Genomic DNA, 16,665 nt, shown 5'->3' on the forward strand with positions numbered 1-16,665 from the left:
TGTGAGAGGATGTTCTGGTTGCTTGTGTGGCCCCAAAGTTCGACCCCGGGGTTCATCCAAAACTGCAAAGTCATTCCCTGGTAGTCCATCAAGGGGAGACCTCTCACTTTCAACATAAATATCAAAGCTGTCAGAAAGCTGAGTTAAAGCAAAACAACCATTTACATTAAAAGTGCACTTATACAGTAATGTAATAAAGTGGTGATATTATTTAATACAATTCTCATTTAAGAGGTGAAAGTCTCTGGAATGTATCTCCAGACCAGGAGGGTAAATGTGAGGGAGGAAATTGGGTGAGTGACATCAAGTCATCCTTGTAAGGGGAAAAGTAAACATTAAATAATAATATTCAATACATGTGAAGTCCCAAGTGACTGCAAATGACAGAAAACAAATGTTCATCATCTCCACATCTTTATGTTAGCATGCTAACATTTGCTAATTAGCACAAAACACAATATGCAGCTAGGGCTGATGGGAATGTCATTAACTTTGCTGATATAGAGAGCCACAGGAATGAGCTTAGACTTGGAAGTTAATTAGCATTTTAGCACTTCCTGTTCCCTCATCCTGAAGGCAGTTTTTTGAATAGGTTTTTGGTTAGATGACTGAAATAAGGTCTGTGGTTAAAACAAGCTCAAGACATTTTCATGTTTTATTCTACAACATAAAATAAGTCAGTAAATACCCCAGTCCTGATTTCTTTAAGCTTTTACATGTCTTTAAAAAAGGGTAGTTGCTAAATGAGACTACAGAGGTTGTTGGGGAGAAAATCAAACTATAAGCTGGAAGTTTTGTGATGGTGCTGTTGAAGTCATGTGACCGTGGTGTAGTTGGTTTGTAGCCTAACATTAGCTTTTTACCTTTAGCAATTGTATTTAAGTTCGAAACGTCATAAAAGTGGTGTTCACTTCTGTAGATTAGCTTGCTGATCAAAACATGTCAGCAGCACACTTTTTTGTCACAGATCTATAATATGGAATATATGCAGTAATCCAGAAGCCAAGTGAAAAATCCCATTGGCTTTTTGTGGAGAGAACCAGGGTTATACTAACTTCCGGGTGTGGCCTACATAGATACGTCATCTCTGCAGCAGTGTATTTCGCCATTGACAAACATTTTGGTCAGTTATCAGATGTTGGTGCTGGGAAAAAATGCAAGAGGATCTCCAAAGTTCTAACAATTAATCTTCAGGGCAACATGAATGTCCAAATTTTAGGACAATCCATCCAGTAGTTGTCTATGCATTTCACTCTGAACCAAAAATATCCACCTGCTGGTGGTGCCAGAGGAAAAGTCAGGAGATCACCAAAACCATTAAGATTCATTGTATGGGAGCCATGAATGACTTTAACAAATTTCATGGTAATCGGTCCAATATTTAATCAAAAAGCAAAAATGTCGACATAATGGTGGCATGAATGGAGAGGTCAGTGTATGATCAGTAGTCAGTAGGACTGGGAAAAACCCTTAAGAGCAAATAATCTTCAGATTTTACCATCTACAGTGGATTAAAATCAATTAACTGGTCGAATCCCCATTGTGTTGCCAACTCTGGCATCCTTTAGTGGAAGCACCAGTAGTGGTTAGCAACCACAACCTAAGGCTTTAAAAACAAAACAGAAAACATGCAATGTTACATCAGTAATCTACTGCTCTTCAGCCTCATGGTGGGAACATGTAACATCACATGTATCTGATGCAATACTGATATGAGGAAAAACTCAGTAAACAGTCACAGCTAGTACACCTGTGATTAAACAAATAAATAAATGTGTCCCTGATGAATTCTATAAAAAAACTCTCTCATACACCTGCTAGACTGTCGAGATCCTGCTGTGACACAGCTCAAAAAAATCTGTGCATCACAAACCCAGTCACTGATAACATGATGTTCAATTCAAGCATGATGTTTTGATTTCTGTCTTGGTGATATATAAGTTTCATTGTGTAAAATACTGTGAATTTCATCATGTAAATTATAATTTAGGTGTTTTTTTCTCTTAGAAGGGACTTATATAAGAACTCAGTACACACAGTTTGCCCCATACTTTGCACTTTGCACCTTGCCATTTATCCAGCACTGTATCACTTTGCCAAGAGCCTGGGCCACTTTGTCCTGTCATCGTTGGTGATGGCACCTGTGCACAAACAAAATATGTGCTACATGAACAGCATGAACAAATCCACTGAAAGGAAGATGAATGAATAAAAGCAAACAATACTTGTAGGAGCTAGACTGTGGGTGGGTTAAAAAACATTGTACTGTGGATAGGTAGACTGATGGACTTGTGACAGTATGTGACATAAACACGTGCACTCATGTGGAAAAGAGTTGTGTTACTCCACTCAAACCGTATGGGTCCCAACAAAGTGTAAGGTTTTGGATCCGGTTAGGGCCAATTTGTTACATGAAGCTTTGGGCTAGAGTCAGGTTTCAGTTTCTCTCTCTTTCTTTGGCTTTGTTTATTGTCTATATGTGTCCCAACAGAAGCCTAATGTTTAGCCTGACAAACTAATGGTCAGTAATGGACAAAATAAAGCAAAAATATAGCTCAGCTCTCTCATCAGGTTTGGGTTTTGCTCTTTTGAAATGTATGTTAAAGACTAACTTAATAAGCTGAAAAGCAGTTTTACTGCCCTCTCTGGTTGAGACTTTCAAGACTGTTTCATGTTGTGCAGCTGTAACCCCAACAACAGTTGTATAATGAAATATGCTGCAGGCGGTGGTGAGACAGATTCCGAAAGTCAATTTTAAATCTTATTTTAAAAAAAGTAAAATTAGAATCACAAAGGTTGTTTCCTCCACCAACCAGCCAAGCTGCAGGAAATATGGTCACAGTCTCTCCTTCCTGAGTTACAGTGTTGAATAATGGCCAGATGTGTTTTTACAGAACATTATGATGTCACAGTGAAGTTGACCTTTGACCTTTTGGATATAAAATGTCATCACTTCATTTTATCCTTATAGACATTTGAGTTAAATTGTGTCATAATTAGTGAATGAATTGGCCACAAACATGTTTTATGAGGTCACAGTGACCTTTGACCTTTGATCACCGGAGTCCTAGTGAATGTTTGTGCCAAATTTGAAGAAGTTCTGTTAAGGCGTCACTGAGATATCTTGCCCACGAGAATGGGACAGACGGACTACCGGATAACAATATGCCTCCGGCTCTGACTGTCACCAACGCAGAGGCATAAAAACAATTATGAAAAAGGTCCAGTCTTTGGAAAAAATATATCTGCTTTCTCACTGTGAAATTTAATTGGAAGTTTAATTCCAAAGTCAATGTTTGATTGGCGCCTGTTGGCAAAAAATAAAACAGTATTTCCATGTTTTTTATTTTAACTGCACAAATATTGGTATATAGTAAAAACTGTAAACAGTTAGTATGTAGAATGGAATTGGGCAACTTCATGGTCTTTCAGAACTAGTTTTTAAGACATTCTGTCTAACAATGTTGTACATTAAAGTGCCAAGTAGTTGTTCTCAGTGGCCACACTTGAAGGCAGAGTGAAAAGAGAGGGAGACAATTATATTTAAAAATGGGGATATGGTGCACATTGTCAGACTGTCTCATTCATAGTGTTGCACTCATGCAACTAATCAGTTCATCCTCAAGGCCAAATGGACATTTGTGCCAAATTTGAAGGGATTCCCATGGAGTTCTGGAGATATTGCGTTCACTAGGCCAAAATCATGTTTTGTGAAGTCTCCACGCCCTTGACCTTTGACCTTTGACCCCCAAAATCTAATCCGTTCATCCTTGAGTCCAAGTGAACATTTGTTCCAAATTTAAAGAAGTTCCTTCAAGGCGTTACAAGGCCGAAACTGCATTTTGTGAGGTCACCGTGACCTTGACCTTAGAACTTTGACGTTTAGCCACCAAATTCTGATCAGTTTGTCCTTGAGTCTAGATGAATGTTTCTACCAAATTTGAAGAAATTCCCTCAAGGCATTACGGAGAGATTGTGTTCACAAGGCCAAAACCAAATTTGAAGAAGTTTTGTCAAGGTGTTTCTGAGATATCATGCCCATAACAATGGGACGGACGACAGCCTCCGGCTCTCACTGTTGCTGGCGCAGGGGAATAAGAATAAAGAGTCTGTCTCACAGCTGGCCAATCTTAGTGTGAAGTGGGTGTGAATGTTGGGATGTCAGTTTGCCGAAAGTTACAGAAATGGTCGGACACATCAGGTCAGTGTTGATTATATTCTCAGATTTCAAAATCACCACCAAAGATGTGAACAAAAATATATACACTGAAACCAACAATATAAACCTTCGTGTAGACCAGGCATCCAGACGTACTCCGGGCTAACATTATATGAGGTTAGCGTCAATAACTGTGAATTTCAACTTCAGAATGCAGAACCTTGGTGAAATGCATGGTTCAGTATTTCATAATCAGATCAGAATGTGTGGTTCATTAACCTACTATCACAGAACATTTGTAATGAATGTGAAACTACTAGTCTCAGATTCACTTGAAGTTCCCTTAATTGTAAATCTCAGTTCAGTCACTGGCTAAGAAATGTACAGTGGTATGAAAAAGTTTAGGCACCCCTGACAATTTCCATTATTTTCATTTATAAATCATTGGGTGTTTGTATCAGCAATTTCATTTTGATCAATCAAATAACTGATGGACACAGCAATATTTCAGTAGTGAAACATGGTTTATTGGATTAACAGAAAATGTGCAATATGCCTCAAAACAAAATTAGACAGGTGCATAAATTTGGGCACCCCAACAGAAAAATCACATCAATATTCAGTCGAGCCTCCTTTTGCAAAAATAACAGCCTCTAGATGCTTCCTATAGCCTCTAATGAGTGTCTGGATTCTGGATGAAGGTATTTTGGACCATCTCCAGTTCAGTTAGGTTTGATGGTTGCCGAGCATGGACAGCCCGCTTCAAATCATCCCACAGATTTTCAATGATATTCAGGTCTGGGGACTGGGAATGCCATTCCAGAAACATTGTACTTGTTCCTCTGCATGAATGCCTCAGTAGATTTTGAGCAGTGTTTTGGGTCGTTGTCTTGTTGAAATATCGAGCAGTTGAAATATCTTGAACATTATTCTCAAGAATCTGCTGATATGAGTGGAAATCCATGCGACCCTCAACTTTAACAAAGATTCCCAGTACCGGCACTGTCCACACAGCCCCACAGCATGATGGAACCTCCACCAAATTTTACTGTGGGTAGCAAGTGTTTTTCTTGGAATGCTGTGTTCTTTCGCTTGCCATGCATAACGCCCCTTGTTATGACCAAAATAACTCAATCTTTGTTTCATCAGTCCACAGCACCTTATTCCAAAATGAAGCTGGCTTGTCCAAATGTGCTTTTGCATACCTCAAGCCACGTTTGTGGCGTGTGTGCAGAAAAGGCTTCTTCCGCATCACTCTCCCATACAGCTTCTCCTTGTGCAAAGTGCGCTGAATTGTTGAACGATGCACAGTGACACCATCTGCAGCAAGATGATGTTGTAGGTCTTTGGAGGTGGTCTGTGGGTTGTCTTTGACCGTTCTCACCATCCTTCGCCTTTGCCTCTCCGATATTTTTCTTGGCCTGCCACTTCTGGCCTTAACAAGAACTGTGCCTGTGGTCTTCCATTTCCTCACTATGTTCTTCACAGTGGAAACTGACAGCTGAAATCTCTGAGATAGCTTTTTGTAGCCTTCCCCTAAACCATAATGTTGAACAATCTTTGTTTTCAGGTCATTTGAGAGTTGTTTTGAGGCCCCCATGTTGCCACTCTTCAGAGAGAGAGTCAAAGAGAAGAACAACTTGCAATTGGCCACCTTAAATACCTTTTCTCATGGTTGGATGCACCTGTCTATGAAGTTCAAGGCTTAATGATCTCACCAAACCAATTCTGTGTTCCAGTTAATCAGTGCTAAGTAGTTACAGGTATTCAAATCAAAAAAATGACAAGGGTGCCCAAATTTTTGCACAGCCTATTTTTCACGTCTGATTTAATTTCATACAACTTAATATTGCTACACTAAAAATGTTTGTCTGGAAAATACCCCAGTACTCTGCTTTTATTAGAAAATGAATGGCACGCCACTGTGATCATTTTCTGTGAAGACGGAGTAAATTATTATGCTGCCTCAGAGGGGTGCCTAAACTTTTTTATAACACTGTATAAGCTTAATCACTCTCCAGACCTCCACTTGCAAGTGTAAAAAACACAATATTCTTTGATGACTGAAGAGCCACATGCAAAGTTTCATGTCCAGGTGAAGTCCATTGTGACACTAGTACCAGTCACATCCTTTACTTGTTCTGTGTTGAACTTTATGTCCAGGATGCATCATTCAAGGGCATATTTCGTAATCAATCCTCAGGTCAAAAGCCAGTAACCAGTGTCCTCATTTTACCTCCACCACAGAGGCTGGTTCTATCTACTATTCCCTCCAATAACACTGTGTAAACACACATAAGCAAACAGGGGGGGTACTGTTGACCTCAGAGCTGACCCTTCGTGATTTGCTGCTCACGTCCATACCAGTTTGTTTTTTTTAACCATCTTTGCACACACCACACAATTGACCATCATGAGGACAGCTGGTGCTGAGTCGTGCCACTTTGGAGCTCTCCTTACAGAGCTAAACGTCCACTGAGCTGATTGACTAACTCAGGAGAAAAGCACATAACTGGCCAAAGAAAGCAGACGTGACTCCCAGTGGGCGGTCCATGGAGAATAGGTCTGACCGAGTGCGATTACATGCGCACTAGTATAACAGCTTATCCCCGTTTCAGAAACCTGGATGTAGAACCTGGAGTACTCTGCTAGAAACAGGATACTGTGACATTTAAACACCATATCCAGACTTTAATCAAAAACAGGAAAAGGCTCAAAACCAGAACATTAATGCACATGTAAACACACTCACTAACATCAGCTGACAAGGTAACAGGCAAGTGGACACAGGCTCGTTCATCCTTGTGCCTTATACACTTTGTTTTTAAATCAATCTCTGAGCTCATAGAGCAGCTGAACTGATTTTGGTGCTGTGAAGAAGCACTGTGCACAAGTGGTTCTAACTTGGATCCTCTTAAGAAAAACACTGTGAGAAAGACCAACTCATAAAAACAGATTTGTTCTAAAGTTGATGAATGAAGAGTGATTTCATACTTAGAATTGTCTATCTTGTTCTGGAGTGGTCCAGACCTGTCATACAAGTCTTTTACAGACAGTCTGCCTTTCTCCACATGGCAGAAAACACTCGATTGACCTGAAATCATAACGCCCTTAACACTTGAATGAATTTGGAATAATACTGAAATTAACTAAAATGACAAATATGACTAATGCAAACTTTTTACACAGCAACTTCTACATTTCAGAACGGTGCTGCTCCGGTCACACATCATTAGCAGCTGTATTACTAATGTTTTCTAATTGTTTCTGGTCCTCAGTATTTAGGCACAGTGGTGCTTTGAGCTAAACGCTAACATCAGGATGCTAGCATGCTCACAGTGACATGCTAACATATAGGTGTTTAGCAGGTATAATGTTTTCCATATCACCATTTTAGCATGTGTGCATGCTAAAATTTAGCCCGTGACAATGTAGATGAAAAATTAAGGGATCACAAGAGTTATTAGAATTTTTACCAAGTGGGGATTCAGAACAAAAACAACTCTTGAAAGTTATCGCAGCTACAGTTGTTTTATGAATGTGAGTGGCTGACACAGCGTCTTGCTGGATGATGTCACATTGTGTTGCAGGTTGAAACAGGTTCAGCTTTGTAGCCAGCACACTGTGTGTTTGCATCCCCTCCATGCTACTGGGCTGGCCACATTCAAATATATGAGAGAGTGATATGAACGACAAGATTTCATGGCAGCCCATCCAATAGTTGTCAAGACAGTCAAAAGCACAAATGTGAACCTCATGGTAGTGGTAAAGGAAAAGTCCAGCAATGACCAAAGTCAACTGGATCATCATCTGGGGACCATGACTGTCTTTACAAAATTTTGTGCCAATACATTGAGTAGATTTGTTAGTAGTTGAGATATCTCACTGGATAAGTGAGAACCTTTGCCTGCTGATGGTGCCAGGATTAGTAATTAGGATTCATCCTCTGGTGACCATGAGTGTACATTCAACAGAGATATTTCAGCCTAGACCAAAGTGCTGGACTGAACGACTGATAAAAAAAAACATCACAAAGATCTGTTAAGAACCCCACTGGGTTATTTAGATTTGTCAACAAATCCACACTGAGAAACCATTTTCTGTAGTTAAAGAACAGTCAAACACTCAAGATGCCTTCTACAATAACACATATGATATTCAGCACTGTTCAAACATTTACACCAACTAGTTTCTGTTCATTGTGCAGTCTCCACCCCTAAAGGCGGAGGTGAAAACCCCAAGATTTTCAAGTTATGTACAGTATGTCCTTTAAAACATATTCAATAGTCTTTTAAATTGTAAACTGATTCTTGCATTTAGCAGGTCTTTGGCTACAATAATCTTCACAACAAGCTAAAAGTCATACATATCATATATTGACATATTATTATTGAGCAGATAGCTTACAGCGGTTTCATCTGAACTCCCTGCTGTAGCTGGATATGAGGTTGATTTTTGTTGTCAGCAACTTTGTCTGTATTATAACCTGGAGTCAGATGAATAGGAGTGTAACATTCCCTTCAGACTCGGCGTCAGCTCCTAAAACCTGAATCTAGCAACACTAACTGATAGACTGAAAAATCAGACAATATTAGCTTATTGTAGATATATTAGTATCTGTGTAGATGTCAGCCAATAAATAACAAGAAATTGCATTTTACTATGTAAAATGTCCAATTTCCTTCAAGCCTTGATCGTACAATTCTTTAAAAAGAGAATTTAAGAGATCTTTATGAGATTGTTCATGTTAAAACAGTGTACTCTTGGCAACATAGTTTTATGTGATTTTTTTGAAATCCCAAATATCAGTATTGTTCTCAAACCTCCACTATCACTCAGGCTATAGTCCATATGTTCAAACGTTCATATATGATTCAGGCTCCTGGCAAACTCATACTGTAGTCTTCTCATAGATACATAGTCTTTTCTTTTTAATACCAGGCTTGTACTCTGGGTCGCAATTAAGAAGCAAGTCCTCACTGTCATTGCTTGAAGAATAACTGGAGTAAAGAGTGTTCACATCAAAAGAAGAATCTGAATCTTCTTCCTCCTCCTTCCTTCTCTCTTCATTGCTGCCTTGTAACACAGGCTCTACATGTCTGGCTGAGGATCTCCCTTCGGTCACTCGGTAACACTCCTGAGCACTCAGCCTGGTAAGACTCACATAGGGCTGTAGCAGTGTGGACTGCAGCAGAACAGCCTGACTCAGCGCTGATAACCTCAGCTGGGCTCTGCGGACTCTGCAGGTGTCAGACCTGACAGCCAGACAGTCTGAGCTGGAGGTAGAGGAGACGACAGTGGAGCATGGTAGCATCTTTGATTGAGAAGGGCTGGTGTTGTTTGCCTGGGGTTTGATGGAGTTCTGAGGGACAACCTCTGGAGATGATATTGTAGACGAAGTGATATGATTAGCAGTAAAGACCGAGGTAGTTGGGGCCTTTTCATACGGTTCAGCCAAACGGTTTTGACTGAATCCATCCAGAGTCTGTGATTGTCTGGTGGTAGTGCAAGCCCTTCTGCGCTTTCTTGAAAGTCTGGAGAAAGACTGTTGAGTTTGTGTTTGGCTGGTGAAGGTAGCTGCATCATGGGATACAGAGCCTGTTTGCAATGTGGACGTGGTGTTTGGGGGATTTGTTGGGGCCACACTTTCTAATTGATCAAATGTAGAGTCTTTGTTCCTTGAGGTATGGCAATGAGGAGAGGTTAGTACCTGAGAACTGGAAGCGGAAGCTGTCTGCGTGTGAATAGACATGATGAAGTGATTTAGAGATGCTTGATGGGGTTTAAAGGTAGGGCAGCTGTGTCCGGCGGAGGCGGCAATGTCTATCAATCGGACCACCGGGGACAACAGAGCAGACAGAGGAGTGTCTCTGGAGGAGGGCAGAGGTAGAGCTTCAGTTTGAGAGTTATCACTTGCTGCTCCAGAGCTCTGCCCATCTTTGGGATTTGCCGGTTGAGACACCTCGGCTGCTATCTGAGCATGGGTGGTGGTCTGTGAAGGTGGATGTTGTTGGGCAGGGGGACAGGGGATGAGGTCAGAGGGGGTGAGGTCCTGTGATGAAGAGGTGGATGAGGATGACTGGAACAGTGGTGGAGAAGAAGAAACATTGGCCTGAAGCAGCAGCAGCTCTTCTGAACACTCGTCAGGACACTCCTGCAGGATGCTCTTCACCCATCGCTGGTGTTTGGAACAGAAATGAGGAGAGGAAGAAGCCTCCCGAACACATTCCCTGCTTCTCTGACTGCTTTCCTGCCTTACTTTGTCACTGCCCTCTTCCTCCACCCTCTTGATTACCTCACCATCTTCCTTTCTTTGCTGATGTCTCCTAACATCTAAATGACTGTCACTCTTCCACAAAAGGGGGCTATCCTTGGACACTTCCTGGGCAGCCCCCTCTCCTCCCTTAAAAACCTCTAGGGAAGTTTTGTCTTCCACTGACTTGAGAAGGACGTTTGTGGAGCTGCCATATGACATAGACTTTGAGAGTTGAGAGCTTTCCATTTCATTGTCTCCATGTTCTGATGACTGAGAAACCCTGGCTGGATGACAGGAAGCAACATCTAGAAGAATGGAGAGGCAGTTCATTTTGATTAACAAATGTGCAGTTAGCATTAGGATAAGAAATGTATTATGGGCTAAACATAGATACAATCTTTTGCTGCCATTTTTGCAAAGACTGTAACATAGGACACAAATACTTCAAGCACAATGAGATCTTATTGTGGACCATGTTAAAGGAGAAGTCTATTCTGTTTTTTGTTTTCAGTTTTTTTATATCAGGGATCATGTACAAAACACAAAAAAGCAACAGGCCCGGATGGTGTGTGTCCGAGGCTGTTAAAGGACTGTGCAGCCCAGCTGGCTGAGCCTCTCCAGAGGATCTTTAACTTCAGCCTTCAAACAGGGAGAGCACCGGTCCTGTGGAAAACATCATGTCTTGTTCAGGTCCCTAAAGTAGGACGAGCGGCTGAGATAAATGACTACAGACCGGTGGCCCTCACATCACACATCATGAAGACCCTGGAGCGGCTGCTTCTCCACCTTCTGAGGCCACAGGTTGAACCTGCACTAGACCCCCTACAGTTCACCTACAAAGAACATATTGGAGTGGATGATCCCGTCCTTTACATGCTCCACTGGCCCATTCTTACTTGGATGAGCCAGGTAGTTACATGAGGATTATGTTCTTTGATTTCTCAAGTGCATTTAGCACCATCCAACCCCCCATCCTTAAAGACAAGCTGGAAGAGATGGAGGTTGATCCCTGCTTCACGTCCTGGATTGTGGATTACCTGACAAGTCAACCACAGTACGTCAGGCTGGGTAACTGTGTCTCAGGGACAGTGATGAGCAGAACTGGAGCTCCACAGGGAACTGTTCTGGCTCTGCTCCTGTTCCCCCTGTATACGGCCGACTTTAAATACAACTCTGAGTCCTGCCACATCCACAAATACTCGGATGACACAGCTATTGTGATGCGTATCAGGAACAGCAGGAGGAGCAGTACAGGGATCTGACAATGGCCTTCAGTGAATGGAGCAACAAGAACTGCCTCCTTCTGAACACCTCCAAGACCAAGGAGATGGTCATCGACTGTTGGAGGTCCAGGCCCACCCTTCAGCCAATCAACATTGGAGGGAAGGACATTGAGGTGGTGCACACTTATAAATAAAAATAAATTTCCACTATGGAAATGACAATGGATGGATACATCACGTTACTGAGGGCAAAATAAAACTTAGTAAAGAGAAAACAACTAACATAAACAAATACCATGGCAATTCAGTCTGATTATTGGGCTGGAGCTGCATCACTGATGACGTTTAATACTTCCTGTTGTATTTTGTTAATGCATTCCTGAATTAATATTATAAGCGTGAGGAACATTCCAACACACACACTGCTCAGTTTTCCCAAATAAATTTTCTCATCAATCATTTTCTGAATATGTTACTGTAGTCAGTTCACGTTTGTAATTTAAGAGAATTAAATTACCATAGTAAAAACAATAGAGGGAACAGTGTGTGTGTGTGTGTTTGTGTGTGTGTGTGTGTATGTGTGTGTGTAGGTCTTTCTTACCGCAGTGCAGCAGTTTCCTTAGAGTTGTTGCTATGGTCGTGGAGTCAGAGGTAATTACTTCCAGCAGCAGTTTCTCCTCTTCAGTAACAGGACTTTCTTTCTTCAGGATCTAGTGAACATATTCATATAGTATATGAAAAAATTCCCATCATGGTCAGAGGTAATTCAGCTGTGGCTATTTTCTGGTTCTTCTATGGACTGAGTGAAAGGTACCCTGAGAAGTTTTTGTCCACTAATGGCGCTATGGAGCAATGTTTTGATGATTGGGACTAAATTAGTGTTCATTTTGTTGTCTGTATTAAAAATGCAAAAGCACACACAGATTAACTGTCAAACACATTTGATCGTCTGATCTTGTCTAATTTGAATGGGTCCATCTACTGGTTATTAAAATGCAATGGTTGGGTTTGTAGAAGATTGGTTTTGGGCTTGTTGTGCAGTGGTTAGCTCTCTCGTACTTAACTGTGTTGCATACATAAAGGTTCCAAATATTTTCTTTACTAATGTATTTAAATGGTAGTGTACAACCTATAATAAACACTACCACCTGGGCAAAGTAATTGCTGCATTCTTCATCAGACAAGCTGTTATTTCTTATTTTTCTGTTAATTTTCTTTTAGCCTAAAATCACTTGGATGAAATCTCATTCGAAAGCTTAAATTTGACTAAAATGCTGATTCTTGGTCTCGACTAAAACTTACAGATATTCTCTGACATACAAGATAAACCGATATAATAACACAGTACATAATAAACACTGCAGTGTTTATTCGTAGTACAACTGAGTGCAACACATTTAGAAATCACACCAGCAGAGTCAGTACAGCTTTTTACTATATGATTGTACATCTCATCAACCAAAACCATGTTTAGGGCAGCTTTTTTCAGATGGGACCAAACTGCAAGCAGATTAAAGTGTACAATACTGGAAAACACAAACCTTATCAATGAAAGTATCTCCTGGTAACACAGTCTCCAGCTCATGTAGATAGTGCAGCAGCCTGTCCTCTACTTTCTGGGCATAATGTTCACCGTACTGCGTCTCCATCTGTTTCTGAAACACACACAGCATGTGTCATATCATCTGGATATGTACATCGCAGTTTAGACACTTTGGCTTTAATCATACATTTCAAAAGGTAGAGAGTAAATGTATCAAGGTGCAAAGGTATGAAAAAAAAATAACCTGCGTTACACACAACTTGGTGTGATCTTTTCTTTTGCAGTCAGATGGTAAATGAAACAGTCAGGGTATGGGTTTCCATAGAAACCGGTTGTTTTGGTCCACAATGTTGCTCTCCATCTGTCTGTTTACTGTTTTAACTACTGAACTTTAATACTTGCGTTCCAGAGATTTCTGGGAAACTGTTTTTGCCTAACTTCTCTCCGCCGCATATAAACAAGACTTTTCTAGAGTTGTTCCTCACAGCAGTCAGAGAGTCAGAGAGTTTATTAGGTCTGATTGGCCACAAGAAGAAACAACTACCATTAATCATTCCTCATTACATCCTTTTGTGGATGTTGCACGAACATGGTTACCTCTACATGTGTATGGTGCACATAAGGATTTATCTTCAAATGCAGATCTGTAGCGCCCCCTGCCAGATAGAAAAGGACTGAGAGAGAAACCCTGTGCTGTGGACTAATTCAACAGAGAGCTACATGTCTGTAATAACGTGAGACAACACTGACCATTCATTCTCTTATACTCCCAGTTCACACCAACAACAGCAGGATAAACGAAAAATAAACTGAAAATATTTTGTTGAGACAAAAATTAAGGACATACAGTGCCACTTTTCCATTGGACCTCACTGTATGTGCTTATTAAAACTTCCTCTGGCCACTGAGTTGGCAGGTTAAAGAAACATTCAGTAGAATAACAGGATGTGTGAGCTGTGTGCTGAGTCCTATTTTCCTTTGTGCTTTACATAATAATATTTTGATTAAAGAATATCAATTCTTTATGAAATGGCTCGACAAAATGATCCGATGTAGAGGTGATCAGAAATCAGAATGGTCGTTAATAGTTTTCTCTCTAAAGCCTGAAAAAGAAGATCTGACAGAATGTTTAATTAGTATTTATCATTTATCATCATATTTGTCAGAGATGTATAAATTCTGTTATAGATGTCTGAAATTCTGATTTTGTAAATTATTCATGAGGGTTTTCTTTATTCTAAGATATTTTGTAGTATTGTATGAAAATGACTGACTTTAGTTCATTTTTGGTGTCCTGTAAGCCGAATGCAGACTGGGCCTAGTTGTATGAATGCAGCATGAGACAATAAATTTGAAAAAATTATATAAAAATATAATTTGTTTATTTATACAACTGGGATAAAAATTCAGTTGTGTAAATAAAATCTACTCATCGTTTCAGTAACATTACCATGTTACTATAAGTCTATTTAAGGGAAAATGCATTTTCAACCCACTCTAGTTTGTCTACAAGGTCAGACGTGGTGTAGAGGATAATGCATCTGGACTCAGCACACCAACACATCAGGATTTCATTTATGGACTTCTCATCTGCGTTTTACACTATAAGCATAAAATACATTACGCAACAGACCTGTGGAGCTAGAGGTCAATCAAACACTGGTTTCATGGATTATGAACTTGATTGTAGTTCAGTCGTAGTTCAATAACAAGACAATCCATCTCACCCCTTCCCCCTGTTCTTCCATCTCGTGCTTTAAGGTACCACTTGGCAAGACGAACACCTTCAATCAAAATGTCCTTCATCCCCACAGCCATTAAATCTATCAAACAAGGCACATACAGATATTCAGACCTTAATATATTTACTGTTTTTCTACCTTAATATAATCTCCAAGTTTGTCCTTGTCCATAGCAAGAGCTTGTGCCAGAGCCTTAAAGTCCATATTGTTCTTCCTCATGAGGAACATCTCATGTTGGTTCTGTGCAAGAAAATAAAACAGAAGATCATTGTTGCAGCTATTCATTTTGGTAAGATTTTAAAATAGGCAGTAGTTAAGGACGGCAAGGTGATACCATACTAACTTGGACAATGCTGTAAATGACATGCTTGTTTGATTACCTTGTCTATAAATAAGTAAGTTAATTTAAATTAATCAGACAGATTTTCTAGCTAATTTAAATAGATAATAATGCCCAGACAGACATCGTTAGATTTTTTTCCTCAAAAATTCACTCCATTTAAATAATTTGATGGCTGCTTCTGATATTAATTGCAGTGACTTTGCAACAATAACTTAAAATATTAATAAATCGCCACCCCATGAAGTTGATAAGGCTAATATTAGCAGACATGCGGCAACATTAGCATTCATTTGTATTTGTATTTATGTGCAACTGATCAATATAAGTGTAATACATACTCTCCTTTTAGCTCTGTTTTTTGGTCTCTACCAGCTCCTGAGGGAAATTTCTGTCTCTTTAGCTACTAAATCCTCCATTATATTCACCAGCTGGTCGTTTACTTTGCCTGTCTGCTGACTGGTGCTGAGCAAGCAATGTAAAGTGTTGATATCAGTGCTTTTTTAACTGAAAACAGCAGCTTTTCACAGCTGGAAACAAGGCCAATGAGAGTGGTGAGAATGAACCAAAACAGTGAGCTTAAAGAGGCTAAAATGCTCTGTAGAGTTGAGGGAAACTGCAGAACAGACCCCTTCCCCATTAAAAGTCATCTTTTTTCCATTCTTTATATTAAAACAATGATTAGTACAACTTTAGGTAAAATTGAAGCCCCTGACTTCTACACATTTCTAAGATCAACTGAGTAAGAGCATGTTTAGCTGTTTCAAAGACTTAGAAATATGCAGAACGTTGGACAGTTTCAGTGTTGGACACTTACACATTGATCTTGGTATTGAGGTAGTTTACTTGGGAAGAACTGGGCGATTTTAAACAGAGTATCAACCATTCCTTGACCCTCCCTGAGCATCCACATAATCACCTGGACAGAGAAACAATAACCAAGAGAGAGGGGTAGATAAACAGAAAGCACATAAATACAGCCATGGAATAACTCTACTAGAACATGTCAGTAGCACCAGTTTTACAGGCTGAGGGTTACCAGCACTCACTACCATACCATGGTTTTAAGGCCAAACATGACCTTCATGTGTTTGATGGGAGTCACCAGTCTGGGTAGAAGTCTGTAAGTGGCTTCCAGAAAGCCCATCACTTTTTCGAAGTGCTCCATGTCCCTGTTCTTCACAATGGAATATACCTGGGCAGAGGCAACACGCAGCCTCCAGGAATCCTCAATGCTAAGAGGCTGGGAGTCCACATCTGGCCAATCAGAAGGGTCCACAACTGAGCGAAAAAAACATGAAGCACGTCACATCCTCCTCGGATTTTAATTTCATTGTGTCTGTCATTTTTAGTCATCTGTTGTGTTTTGCAGTGACTGACAGTGACAGTGATCTCATCGGAA

Source organism: Seriola dumerili, unplaced genomic scaffold (genome assembly GCF_002260705.1).
Source record: "Seriola dumerili isolate Sdu_G_001 unplaced genomic scaffold, Sdu_1.0 BDQW01000242.1, whole genome shotgun sequence".
Lineage (NCBI taxonomy): Eukaryota > Metazoa > Chordata > Actinopteri > Carangiformes > Carangidae > Seriola > Seriola dumerili.